The 14,373-nt window shown below is 38.8% G+C and overlaps 1 long non-coding RNA gene across 1 annotated transcript; it reads left to right on the top strand.

Moving 5' to 3' along the window:
- The first annotated feature begins 495 nt into the window (after nucleotides 1–495).
- LOC108397846 (uncharacterized) lies at nucleotides 496–14,142 on the top strand. The gene is made up of 3 exons (XR_005053690.2): nucleotides 496–562; nucleotides 2,469–2,556; nucleotides 14,004–14,142. It is a non-coding gene; the product is annotated as an uncharacterized lncRNA (long non-coding RNA).
- Nucleotides 14,143–14,373: the final 231 nt, after the last annotated feature.

Here is a 14,373-nt window from a genome sequence, read left to right as displayed (position 1 = left end):
TGATTTGTTTCCTTCCATTCCTTTTTCCTCTCCTCTTCCCAGGTGATTTCCCCTGAATTGGATTCTGTACAAAATCATCTTAATGATGGGCCCTCTCTGACTCTATTTGCTCCTCTGCCTGTGGCCTATTTTTCTGCTTTCCTAACTCACCGAATTCCACTTTGTTGTCTAAGCATTTCCCTGGGGAGTTTTTAGGCATCTACATCCTTTCATTTTCGTGTCTTCACTGTGTCTTTTGCATTACATCAATAGCCTGTTAGTTTCGGACTTTGCCTATGGTACCAACTTGATTAATATATGATTTTGAAAATGTAAATATGCATACATGCAACAAAGAGCATCAGAGTCCAAAGAACAAAGAAGGAATTTGGGTTTGCCCACAGGCTGCAAAACCATGCAGTATAGTAAGCATCAAATCTACAAAGATGAAATGGTATTGGTTCCTGCCCTCCCAAACAACATATGTGAATTTTCAATTCTGGTTCCTTGCAGGTACCCAAATGTTGGCTTTTTTCTTCCTTCACTCCCTCATAGAGTTCACTTTCAAATGGGCGAGACAGATGTAAGTAAATATTCATAAAAGGAGGGGAACGGAACGTTAGAGAGATGGAACTTTAGAGAGATGGGGCAGAGGCATGAAAAAGCACAGAGCATGCAAAGAAGAATGAGTAGAAGCAAATCAACTCTGTGATATTGCCCAGGACCTTGTTAACAACCACATTTAGATTTTGGTAAATCACATTCACCAAAATTTTTTTCTGAGGGTGGGGGCAGGGGGAGACCTGGATTAAAGTTATTTTGTTTTGAGAGTTCACCAAAGATCTAAGCTATCAAATTTCACAGCAGAGGCCACAACTTTTTTTTGTCAAAGAGAGGTCTCCCATCTTGTCATTCACTGCAAATATATCTTTTACTTCACTAAGCACATTTATAAATAGCTGCTTCAAAACATTTGCCTGCTAATTCCAGTATATGGATAATCTCAGGGTTGGTTTCAGGTGATATTTTGGTTTCTTTTGAGAATGTGTTTCATTTCCTTTTTTGTTTTATGGGTAATTTTGCATTGTATCCTGGACATTGTAAATATAAAGTTATGGAGATTCTATATTCTATTATTTTGCTTCGATGAGGAAAAAAATTCAACTGGAAATCTGCTTATTTTGTATGGCTGCTTTTTTGTCACTTAAAATCTTTTGTCTTTATCTGAGCTTCTTTGGGTCTACACTGTGTGTATGTGGTCCAGGGGTCAGCCAGAGTCAAGGACAGACAGAATTTTGAGATCCTCCCTCTGACTCTTTCTGTTTCTGCATTTCCCTTCTCTCCCTCCAGTGGCTATGGTTTTTCTAGATTCTGTTTTTTATTCTCCAGGCTGGAAGGACTGGGATTTTTTCCCCTCCCATCGCCCTGCCATCCTGCAGGCCTCTCTGACTATATTCGGCTACAAACTAAGAGCCCTTCCGCTAAGTCCCCTGATCTAAGAGTGGGCAACCCTCCAGGATCTGCCTGATTCTGCCTCCACTGCCTTTCAGGAAGCTGCTACTTGTATTATGTCCAAAGTTTTTACTTGTTCTGTTCAGGAAGGTCAGTCTAGTAGGATCTCACTCAACCATTATCAGAAGCAAAAGTAAGAAGTCTGACATAAGATGGATATGAAGCCGGGGTAGACCAGGAATCCCTGGGAGGGACTGAACTCTGAAGGTGGGGACAGAGAAAGGAGAACTGACATTCCCTAGCCTTCCCAAGTACCAATTTTTCTAATGAAAGGTTTATAGATATTCTCTTACAACACCTCTGGCAGTAGGCTAGTATTTTCCATACTTTACAAGTGACAACAGTTATTACTTGTAAGAAAAGTTATTTTACCAAAAATTACACAGCTAGGAAGCAGCATTACTAGAATTAAAATGTAAGGATGTCAGTCTCAAAATTTACATCACTTCCACTACACCGTACTGTATGCCATTCTTTACACGGTTTATGAAGGTGTCTGGCTTCTGAACGGTACGCTGAACATTTTCTTTTCTCTCTGAACTATTATATAGGGATAATGGTTGTTTCCAGTTTTGTTTTCAATGAACATTATCTTCCTGAAAAATATTCAAACTACTTTGGGCAAACCTTTAAAACTTCCTATTGATAAATTCCAATTCCCTCATAGCTAAAAAATATTTTTTAATCTTATATAGGTTACATTAAATTGAACAAAGAAAGCAGAGAACCATAAAATTACAGGAAAGAAATTCTTACTTTTTTATGTTTATTTTGGATGTGGCACTGAAAATGGGAACACAAAAGGAAGAGCGAGGCTAAGGTAGTTTGTCAGACTCTGTCTCCACGCCCTCTTCACTAAGCCACCAAACATAGGATAGAGGCTCATCTATGCTTGCTCACATACTGCAAGAATAATAATTCTGGGTGGGCTTTATGTTTCTTTTGAAATGCTTACATCATTTTATTTTTCTCTTTAGGATTCAGATGAAGGCAGAAAAAAAATCCAAAGAAGAATGAGTTCCATGTTGACCAGAAGTGCTAAAAAGAAGAGACTTTGCCCTCACAGTAATGAGAAAACTATGAAATCACCATATCATTCCATCTGGGTTATTTTGGATTGTAAGAAGCAGACTTGCTTAGGGTACCCCAACTGTCACACAGCAAAGTGAGTAAGCACAGGGACTTATCTGAGCAACTGCATAGCTTCTGGGAGAATTGGGCCACCCTTCAGGACATGGTCAGAGCCCTGCTATCCCTACAGTTCAATTTCTGTCACTACTTGACTGTTGACTTTCCTGCTGCTTCCATCTGCTTCTCCACAGATCCCATTGCCTCATAGCATGTGCAGCTTTAGAGCTTCAGTTCACTGGCACCTCACTGAGTTTCCCACCTTCCTCCCTTCATTTACTCTGCAAATAGTATAACTGCTACTACTACTAGATACCACTTCCAGGCATCCACAATGTGCCAAGCATTGTTCCCAGTGCTTGGCACAAGTTAACACATATGATTTGTTGAGTGCATGCTACACCCCAGTGTGCATTTGGGTGTGAGTCTGTGAGGACAGGGACTTTCACTCTTGTTTACTCCTGTAACCTGACCACCTACCTGACCACCATTATTATGCTCAATAAATTTTTTTTTTTGAAATGCATGAGTGCTGAAATCTGTGTATCTGTGATTTGCTAGGTTGTAACCATAGATAGAGGGGTAAGTAGTGCAAAACACATGGTGACCTCTGAATTTCTCAGACAGGAACAGTGAATACAGCATCAGCCAGCTGGCAGAGTCATGGGCCATATACATATGCACACTCATGCACATTTGTGAAATGCATTGCAGGTAGTATATGGATGTGCATATGTGAAAGAATTAGAAAAGGATGGACATCCCCTTTCATTTTGACACTGTGTTAATAAAAAACAAAGAAATACTGACTAAAATTTTCACTAATTCCCCGAGATTACCTGGCTGATGTGGCTGTACACGGGGAAAGGACTTCTGGTGTCAGGAAGGACCCAGGAGAGGGCTTTTGGTGGAGGAAGGATGGCACTGAATTGGAAATACAGGACCTACCCCTTTAAAACCAAACTGATTCCACCATTAGTGTGCCTTTCTGTAATCACAGCCAGAACTTAGAGGTAAAAAGGGCAGGCAAAGCCCTGCCACTGCACTGAGAAACAGAGATAATGACCATAACCCTGCTATTGAAATAGCAAGTGATTGTAAGGGTATCTTTTACAGCCTCATTTAAAAGGCGGAATATTCAGAAGAATTTAAAATTCAAACAATTGGACACTGGATAAACAAAAAATGACAAACTCATGTAATAGAATATTTTTCAGCTATAAAAATGATGCTGTAGAAGGGTAGGCAGTAACTTGGAAAGATACTAAAACATATTGTTAAATGAAAAGGCAAGTTATAAAACAGGCACATTTGATTAGATTTTTTGCCAGGAAATACTCACCTATCATTTATTCATCAGGCCAGCTATCACCTACCTATTGAAAGATATACATCCACCAAGTGCAAACCCTGGTTATCTCAGTGTGGGTATTTGTCATTTTATGTTTTATTTTCCTTTTGCTTATCTTTATTTCTGTGGTATTTTTTTTTGTATGTTGACTATTTCTGACATTTTACAATAAGAAAAATAAATGTCATGCATTATAGTAAGAGAGAGTCAGAGTGAAAGAGAAAATGCCAGCATGCTGGAGTGAGCATCAGCGAGAGAAGAAAGAGAGCATTAATTCAGAGACGGGCTGTAGTCTGCAGGCTGCCACCCTCCCTCTCACGATGAGGACTCTGACTTTGGACCTGTTCATAAGCTAAAGCAATTCAGGCCATGTTTCTTGATGGAGGACTAGTCCTTTTGATTATGCAATGTCTCACTATGGCTCATACCTGTGACCTGAAACCAACTCATGCCTGTGTCCAATCCCCACTTGGACCCCACCTCCCTAAATCCACGTAGTTACAAGAAGATTTTGCTCCAAGTCAGATGTTAGACCATACATGATATACCAGGCTGTGCCAATTTTATGATTGATTGGAACTGTTTAACATACGTATACATACATACATTTGCAAACTTCCAGTCCATAGTGAAGGTACAAGCTAATTGCCAGTTTTCATTTATTAATGCTCTTAGCACTTTTTCTGACTCTAAATCAGTTTTCTCAATTAGATTATCTTTCCCTGGCCCCTCTCATATATTATCTAAGCATGTATGTAAATTTTTGTATATTAAAACTTATTTCAGTATAATTTCAATAATTGAGATTTTAATATTTTGGGAAATAAATTTTATATTTACAGCTTTATTCCTTAATGTTAAAACTTACTTATACTTAAAAGTATAAGCTGTATACTTACTTATACAGCTGGTTTTCTAAATCTTTTCATTTATCTATTTCCTTCAATGTGTCTTTTTTTCCACCTTCTAACCTTCCATGGCCTGTAGCCAATAGGCAGCCACCCAGCAGGAAAGCCTGGGTAATGAAGTCCACAGGGGTTTGGACAGACGAGGACAGACAGCAGAGCGAATGAATGGCAAAGAGGAAAATGAAAGTATCTTATTCCCTCAACAAATATTTTTAAATTGATTGCTATGTTCCAGACATTGGGCTTAATGTACGTGACTCACTAAGCTTTTGGGGGTTTGTAAGATTTTTTGTAAGGTTTGGGGTTTGGGGTTTGTAAGTAGATCTGTTGGGCAATTTCTTTTTTCTTGAATATTATTTCTATTTATATGATCTCAATAGGGATAGCTCAGTGAGGATTACACTTCACTGAGATTCGCTACTTTTTGCTGCTGCTTGCTATTCTACGTAATGGGACACTTTGAAAGCCGCATGTATAGAACAGGCGCAACTTCTTATAATTAAGTCTAAGAGTAAAATACACAGTTGAATTTTGGAATTTTACATAAGGGAGTTTTCTAGGCTCTGTAGTGGCTTTAAAGGAAAAGCACAAATAAGGACGCAGAACACAGGAGATAGGAGGCAGAAGAAAAGCAAATAACTTAATGAACTATTCAAGGGGGAATTCACAAACTGTGCTTCCCGAAGCCTTACTGAGAAAGATGGAGGCATTTGGGTGAGATATTATTACTTGCAGTGTGGTATTTGGAGAAAGGCCATGGATTCTCAAAGAAGCATTCTGGATAAAAATTCTAAATCAGAAATTACAGAACACACCTCTTCATTCAGAGCTATACAGCCCAGCCTGTGGAGTAGTCAGTGGGCTTGCATTTCTCTGTTCTACTCTCTGGCAATTTTGGAGGCCATTCCCTTGTTTTTAAGCACTACTCTTTCCTTCCTTCATAGAGGCACAGAAGAAGAACCTGAATGGTATAAGTGTATCTTATATCACATACTAGATTAGTTTTTTGCTACTTTATATAAATTGATATTTCTTAACAAATGTATAAGGTTTGGGAATTAGAATATCCACCTTCTCATTCAGGTTCTGCCACTGTGTAAACTTGGGAAGTCACTTAATTTCTCAGAGCCTTGATTTCCTCATATGTGAAATGGAGGTAAGAAGTGGGGACCAACTGGTAAACAGATGAATTGCATAGAAAATTGTATCTGTATATATCTGTGGGTTCACATTCCCCCTTGCAAATAGAGCATCAGTATGTTTTACCAGATTCCCCCATGAACTTTGTGGTCTCTAAAAACAAACCTAAACCAAAAAATATTAGGCAAACCCTATTTTAACTAAAAAATTCTATTACTTCCTAGCAATCTTTACTTTAGATTGTAATTTCAGAGCTGTCTCAAGTCTTTTTCTGAAACTTCAATTGATATTGGCTTTGCCAATTTTAGGTTTAAGTCTCCACTTTCTTCCCAGTTTTAATGACCTATAAACAAGTAAATCAGATTCTTAACAAGGAGATAAGCCATCAAATATATTAGCAACATTCCCATTTAAAAGGTCACTTTTATGATGTGAATAAATATGCCCTATTTTATCTGTTTTACAAGTCACCGTTTTAATATGTGATTTCTCATAACATTAAAGGAACACAGCTTGAGATATTTAATAGACCTTTGGAGTAACACTGTCCAAAAGAACTTTCTGAGATGATGGATATGTTCTTTACACTTGTTCTATCCAAAGCATTGGCCACTAGCTTCATTTGTCCATCAAGCCCTTGAAATGTGGCAAGTGCAACTGAGAAATTAAAATTTGAATTTGATTTGGGTTTAATTTTAATGGTCACATGTGGCAAGTGACAACTGTACTGGATGAGATAACCATAGAGGACATCCCTATGACCTATATCAGGAGCTAAAGATCTCATAACACCTCCAAAAACAGGGTTCTCAACAGTGATGCCATTGAGTGGGACCAGATCATTCTGTGTTTGTGGGGCCATGAATTGGAGGGTTCTCCTATGTACTTTAGGATATTTAGCAGCATCCCTGGTCCCTATCTACTGGATGTCATTAATACTCAATCCCCGGTTATGACAATATCTTCAGACATTGCCAAATGTCCCCTGGAGGGTATAGTCACCTCAGGTTGAGAACCACGGTCCTTGTGTATTGTCCTTGAGATTTTCCTTGAAAATATCCAGGGACCAGGCACCTCACCAGATAGATAGATCAATTCCACATAAGGTTTTTGAACTTGTTAGAAGGTTACTCCACATATATTGCTGCCCAAGAATTATTTTCTCTAGTCTTTGTACTTGTTGGCAAGTCTGGTAAACATTTTATTGAGGAGGAAGGTGGAAATAAACAAGCTGGCTGAAATGTGTATCACAGGAAGCACACTGCACAGCAGTTAAGAGCTTGAGCTCTAGAACTAGAGACTCTGGGTTCAATTCCCAGGTCTGTTAAGAGCTAGCGGTGTGACCATTTGCAAGTTAATTCAGTTCTCTGTTTCTTAGTTTTCTGCTTGTTAAATAGCAATAATAATAGTAGTCAGAGTTGTTTTAGGATTAAATGAAGTAAGGCTTATGGTATAGTTGGTTATTATTATTATAAGTAAGAATAACAATACCATTCTACTTTCTTGTTGTGCTAATTGTTGTTAAATATTTTATATGTGATCCTCTCAATGATTTTGTAGAAAGTGTTATTCATATTTGATAGGTGGGAAATGTTGGTTCTCAGGTGTAAGTGATGTGCCCAAAGACATGCTCAGTGAATGAGAAAGCTGGGATTCAAATCCAGTTCATCCAGTTCCAATTCTAGTGTTCTTTCTGCCATAAAGAAAGACTGCCCCATCTTGTGATCTCACATTCTGCGCCTGTGAGGAATCAGTCTATATGCTCCAGATATGGAGAATTTTACATAGTAATTAGGGATTTATATAACCATCCGAAGAGCCAGGGTACAAAGATCAGAGAAGCCATCTGCCAAGACCTCATCCTGAAACACTGAAGCCAGAGGTTCTAAGGAGCTGGTGGAAAGGTGTTGTGAAGTTCCTTTTTTCCACATGTCTAGATACAACCACCTCTTTGAGGACTTCTGCTTTTCTTCTGCCTTCCAGATGTCTCCAATGCTCTAATCTGGATCCTGCATGGTATGGCATTCTGGGGAGTATAGTTCCTGCTTCCCCTCTGCATTGCAGAGGAGACCTAGACAGGGTTGGTAGTGATTCTGAGTTGACAACCCAAAAGCTGGCTTATAGCCAAGGGGTCCATTCAGTCACCAGCCTGTTATAGGAAACAGGGTGATATGTGGGAAACAACATGGGTCCAAATGTTCCTCTTTCAGCATCTATAGTTATCAGCAGACAAGTCACTTCATCTCCCAGGCTCTTTTTCTGTCAGAATTAAATAAAATAACATACACTAAATGATTCTTACGGATTCTGCCACAGAGTGAATGCTCAGTTTGTGTTGGTTCTTGCTGCTTGCAGCCATAACCAGACAAACATGTTCTGAGGGCCATTTGGTGTGAGCACTCTTCGGTAGCCCCAGGCAAACGCTCTGTGGGCAGAGGTCATTGGCTTGCCCCCATATCCATTCCCCCTTTCCTGCTCAGTGAGGAGGCCCCAGGATGACCTAGATGAAGATCACATTTCTGGCCTCTTTGGAAGCCAAGTTTGGCCACAGTCTCCTCTGTGCCTGTGGGAAGAGGTAATGCAAGCCACTTCCACATCTGGCCTTGGAAAGGGGCTGGGCCTAGTCACTGTCCTCTCCCTCTTTCTGCTGGCTGGGATGCAGCACGTTGAAGAAACCAGGGCAGTGTTTCAGAGCTCAGGCTCACAGCCATGGATGGAAGGCAGAGGCACCACCAGTCAGAAGGAACTAGCTATGTGTTGCTCTGGGACTACTGTGTCAGCCAAGACAGCCGGGCTGGGACTACTGCGTAAGTGAGAACTAAACTGCTGTCCTGTTGCTGCCTGTGAGGCTTCTCTGCTGTAGCAGCCTGGCTTGTCTTCTAACTACATACCATTGGATTCAGACACTCCTACGCAATTCCTCAATTATGATCTTAAGGCAGCTTTCTGGAGAGGTGTGAATGCTCACTGGAGACAGATTTCAAACCAGAATGGCCAACATCTCACTTAGCCATCCAATTTTATTTTGAAAGACAGATCTTGAAAACGGTAGGTGAACAAAAGAGCCGCAAAAATGGGGAGAGGCACAAGCATCCGGAACCAGCCCCCAGGGAGTTCAGAGTCCTTGCAGGGGAAGCAGGCAGCCCTTTAGAGCAGCAAGACATGCTGTCCAAGATGTCAGGAGGGCTGATGAGAAATGCTTGGAATGCAGAGGTCAGTCACATATCTTGGTTTGCATGAATACTGCTAGTAACAAAAGCAAACAAACCTGACTAGAGTGCTGCCTCCCTCAGCTGAATGACTGGGCAATCATCTGTGCTTAGCAGCGCAGCACGCATGCATCCAAGAATCAGAATTTAGAGATTCCAAGTGATAAAAGCATCACACTGAAATATGTGATGCCTTCATGCAGGCCTGGCTTCACAGACACAAAGAACTGGAAGGCACTGCCACATCGCTGGGATTTCTGCTGGCGCGTTTATTGTGGCATTTACTATGCTGTAACCTCATCAGTTGTACAGATGTCCTTTCTCTAGATTGTGAGCCCTCTGTGAATTATTCACTTTCGTACCTTCTGCTCCTAGAATGGCCAATAAATATTTAAATAGATGAATCCATTCAACCTCTTCACTTTGCAGTGATTTGTTCAAAGTCAAATTAATAGTGAAAAAAAAAACAAAGCAAAACAAACTTGATTGTTTTTTTCCTTCCATGTGGAGAGTTCTGTTTTCTCTGGGGCCTGGATGGCTAAGGTAAATTTCTACTTAGGAGTCTAAAAAGGAGTTTCTACCTTTCACCTCATTCAGTCTGACCTCACCAAAATGAATTATTTTACTTGTAAACACTCAGTCCCTTGCATTGCTTGGCCTTTCTCCCATCATTCTCTGTGCATGAAGCATTCTTCACCTCTTTCCCTTCCTCCTGAACTAATTATCTTTCAAACGACTTATTCTCTCCAACTCCATGCCACACAAATTTCCTCTCCTGTGGAATTCATTACCCCCTCCTCTGTGTACCCACAGAATTTTGCAGATACTTTTAATTTACCTTTATAGTTATTTATCACATTTACAAGCCACTCTCCTCCACAAGCCTGTGGATCTTTCTGGGGCAGAGGTTAACTCTTACTTATATAGGAGCTGCCAGTGTCCAGGATGGCACCTGCCAGGAGAGGGCTTTAGGAAATGATATCATTGGCTGAATGTTACTGAAGCAGCAATGTGCATTGGGGTTACTAGTGGAGGCAGCGAATTCAAGAGACAAGATTCAAATCCAGAAAACATTATTACTTCCATGACTTGTAGGGAGTTATGTACAGCCTCTGTGACAGGCAGAATAATGGCCCTCGAAGATGTCCACATCAAATCCTCAGAATCCGTGAAAATGTTGCGTACATGGTTGAGGGAAATTAAGACTGCAGGTGGAATTAAAGTTGCTTATCAGCCAACTTTAACAAAAGAAGAGTATCCTGGATTATCCAGGTGGTCCAGTGTAATCACAAGGGTCCTTAAAAGTTACAGAACCAGACAGAAGAGGGATCAGAATGATGCAATGTGAGGACACAACCCACCAGGGCCCCAGAAAGCCTAGAGCTTCCAGAGGACATGCAGTTCAGCTGACACCTTGGGTTTTAGTCCAGTGAATCCCACTTCAGACTTCTGACTGAAGGTAATGTACCTCTGTTGTTTTAAGCCACGAAGTTTGAGGTAATTTGTTATAGCAGCAATGGAAAACTTGAGCAACCTCGAAGCCTCTTCCTTCTTTGGAGAATGAAGACAGTAACAGTGTCAGTTATCCGGGTGGTAATGCATTGGCACAGTGCTTTGCCCAGAATGGGTGCTGGATAAAGGCAGAGTCAAAGCAATAGCTGTAGGATTAGTAGGCCTAGTGAGAGTAATATTTTTGTCATTTAAGGCAGGCAGTAGGTAAGGCTCAAAAAGATAGACAGGAAGAAGCAATCTGAGTCCTTCATGAAGGTCAATGGATAACAGGGAGAGTGTGAAGGGCGGCTGAAAGGGAGTTCAGAAAGAGGAGGTGTGCCTGTGCACGTGTGTGTGTGTGTGTGTGTGTGTGTGTGTGTGAACACCTCTCTTACAAACGTGACACAAAAGTGCATATATTTTTTTAATTTAAGGATCACTTTGGGGGAAAACTGTAATACTGCAATCTTGACAAGTTTTCCTCTTCAGGAACATTACAGTCTTGCCATTTATTTTTCTTCTTCTGTTCTCCCGAGGAAAGAATGACTTTCTGTAGAGAGATCTAGCCCATTTCTGATTAAATTTAATTTTCAGAAGTGTGTGGTTGTGTGGCTATTGTGAAGGTTTTCTATTAAATTTTCTAAGAGGTTAATGATGGTGTGGGTATATCTTTTTCATTATTTATGTTAAAACTATCTTATGAACTCTGTTAGTTTTAATACTTTTTCAGTTGATTCTCAGATATTCTCCAGAAAGGCAATTATATTTTCTAAAAATAATGGTAAATTTGCTGCATTAGTCATAGCTCTCATTTGGTTTTCTATTTAACTGCATTACTTAGCACTTTCAGAACTGTGATCAGTGACAGACAGAGGTGATAGTGGACATATGTGCTTCATGCCCAAATTTGATAAGGTTTCCTCTACTGTTGTAGTGTTGAGTATAATACCAAACACAATTTGACCTAGGTTTTTAAAAAAATTTATCATATAAGAAAAAAATCTTTTGGATCTTTATTTGCCAATATTTTGTTTTAGATCAAGAATGAATACTGAATTTTCTTAAATGCCTTTTTGGCATCTATTTGGATCATTATGTACTTTTTCCTCCTTTGAACTGCTAACATGATAACAACTTTAATGTTCCTGATGAGAACATGAGAACGTTCACAACCAGGACTTGACTGTCTCCCATCCTGCTCTCCTTAGTTGAGCGATGGCCTGAGTGATGGGCTTATGTGAAAACTGTTGATACTAGTTATAAACGTTATTGAAATTATATGTTCTATTTAAATATTGCATAAACCAATGTGAATGTGAAAAAGAGTTGTTTCTATGAAAATTAGGTTGAATGTTTGATCTTTATATTAAAAGGTTAGGTTGAATGTTGTTTCTATGAAAAGTAGGTAGAATGTTGGTCTTTATATTAAAAAATACTTAAATATTATTGTTGCATTAAGTTTGGGAGAAACAACTTAAAAATCTGGGGAAGAAATGTGAAACACTAGGATTTTACTTTATATTATATCTCAAGGGGTGTTTAAGTTCTGTTCCAAAACTAGCAATTAGGGAAGATGTGTCATAGAAAATGGTTTATGTGAGAAAAATGACAGAGCACTCCAGTCAGTAGACCTCCATTCAAAGGAAAGTCTCTGCGACAAAAGACTGAGAAATTATTGTATGCCTATGTTTTAAATTCAAATAAGGTATGTGTTTTTATAATTCCTGGCTTTATTTGAAATTTTCAGCTAACTGCTCTAGATTGTGTAAGGTTAGAGAATTTTTATTGGACATTAATTGCTCCCTTCACTCGTTAATTCTTTATGTTTATTTTCTTACTGTTTATTTTGTTGTATTTTTCTAGTTTCTAGAATTGGTGTAGGGGTTTTTTCCTGCACAATGACACTTGCTTTACAAAACTTTCTTCTTACACTACCTATGATTCTACTGGACCCCAGTAATGGGATCCTGGGTCACCTTGAATAGGTCACTTACAATAGCTCATTCAGATAATTCTCCTGGGAAGCTTAATCTGTAGTGCAAACATTCAGGAATGGATGCCAGTTGTAACTGAATCACCCTAATTTCAGCATCTTGAGGAAAGGTGTATGAGTTCCTAATGCTGAATTCTGACTTTCCTTTCTTCCTTTGATTTTATGACCTATTCAAGTAGAAATATGAGTTTCCCAATGAATAGCTCATGGAGGATGGGGGAGTCCTTTGAATATATTCTGGGATCAGCTTTTTAGTTTTTTGCAACTAAATAAACCTAACAGAAATACTTCATTTATTTATTTTAAATCTCCCCTCATTAATAATAAAAACATCAAATGCTATGAATTTCCCCTGAGAACAGTTTTCACTAGAATGTAGAATAATTACCATCAATATTGTCTAAGTAGTTTGTAATTGCACTTTTGATTTATTCTCTCATCCCAGAGTTATTAGGAGAAACATTTGTTTTGTTTGAGTTCCCTAAAAGCTTGAGAATTTTCTTTTCTATTTATTTTTTTAAATGTTCTAAATTTTCTGGCCCCATCACCAGCATCTAGCATATTGTTTGGCAAATGGTGCCAAACATTATTACATATTGAATGAATGAATGAACAAATGAAAGAATAAGAAAATGAGGCCTATGTAATTTCTATTCTTAAATTTGTTAAAATTTTCAACCAATTTTAGCAATTTTATAAATGTTTCAGGGATCACTTTAAAGAATGTATTCTTTTGTAAGGCAAAAAGCTCTGTTTGTTTATTAGACACCTTAAGTGTATGTCTCAGAGCCTCTAAATACTTATGTATTTTTGTCTATATGATATCTCAGTTTATGAGAAAACTGTTGAAGCCTTCCATCATATTTTAATCATTGCCAAAAGTAGAGATAATTATTTTCTAGACTTTACTCTGAATCTTTAAAAAGCAACACTATGGAAATTTGATGGCCTCAAAAGATGGAGTCCAACCGAAGCAACACCAGGTAAACAGATATTACCCAAATTGTTTTAATTCTTCTGTTAGGAAGAAAAAAACTGTTTTTTCCCTACTCATATATAGTCCCAAACTCTCATGTTAGTCTGGCTCCCTTCACTAAGTGGGGAAACAAGTTTGCCTTGACACAGAAGTCAAAGTTGATGAGCTCTACCAAGTGGCTGGTTCAAAGAGGTTGGAGTTACATGCCCTTTTATTATTTCTCCTGAGGTGGAATTGGAAGGTCTAAAGGATAATCTCAAAGCTATCAGATTTGAAATACTAAGGGACCATCTTTGTTTTTCTTTTTTTCTAACAGAAATATCACACAACAGCAAGTATCATCTCCAGGCAGAGAGAGAGTGCTCCAAGGAATTTTGCAAACATACATGGTCTCTCTGGGAAGGAATATGGAGCTCAGAAAAACTGCTATAGTTTATTACTTCCATTTGTTTTCAAGAGAAGGGTGAGTTTTCACACGGTAATGTTAAAGAGCCCTGGCCCGCGAACAGAGATCCAAGGGATTTCCTGTAGCATATCACATTTGTGGAGTTTTGTTTTTGTTTATCTATTTGCGGGCTATATTATTTGATATGGAAAGGTGTAGGCCTGGTATATATTGTACTGGCATTTTTAGCCATTAAAAATAAGCTTATTTGTTTTATGTAATCCTTTTGTATTAGATTCTA

This window comes from Manis javanica, chromosome 6 (assembly GCF_040802235.1).
Source record: "Manis javanica isolate MJ-LG chromosome 6, MJ_LKY, whole genome shotgun sequence".
Taxonomy (NCBI): domain Eukaryota; kingdom Metazoa; phylum Chordata; class Mammalia; order Pholidota; family Manidae; genus Manis; species Manis javanica.
The sequence above is the reverse complement of the archived record's forward strand: the minus strand, read 5'-3'. Positions and strand labels throughout refer to the sequence as shown.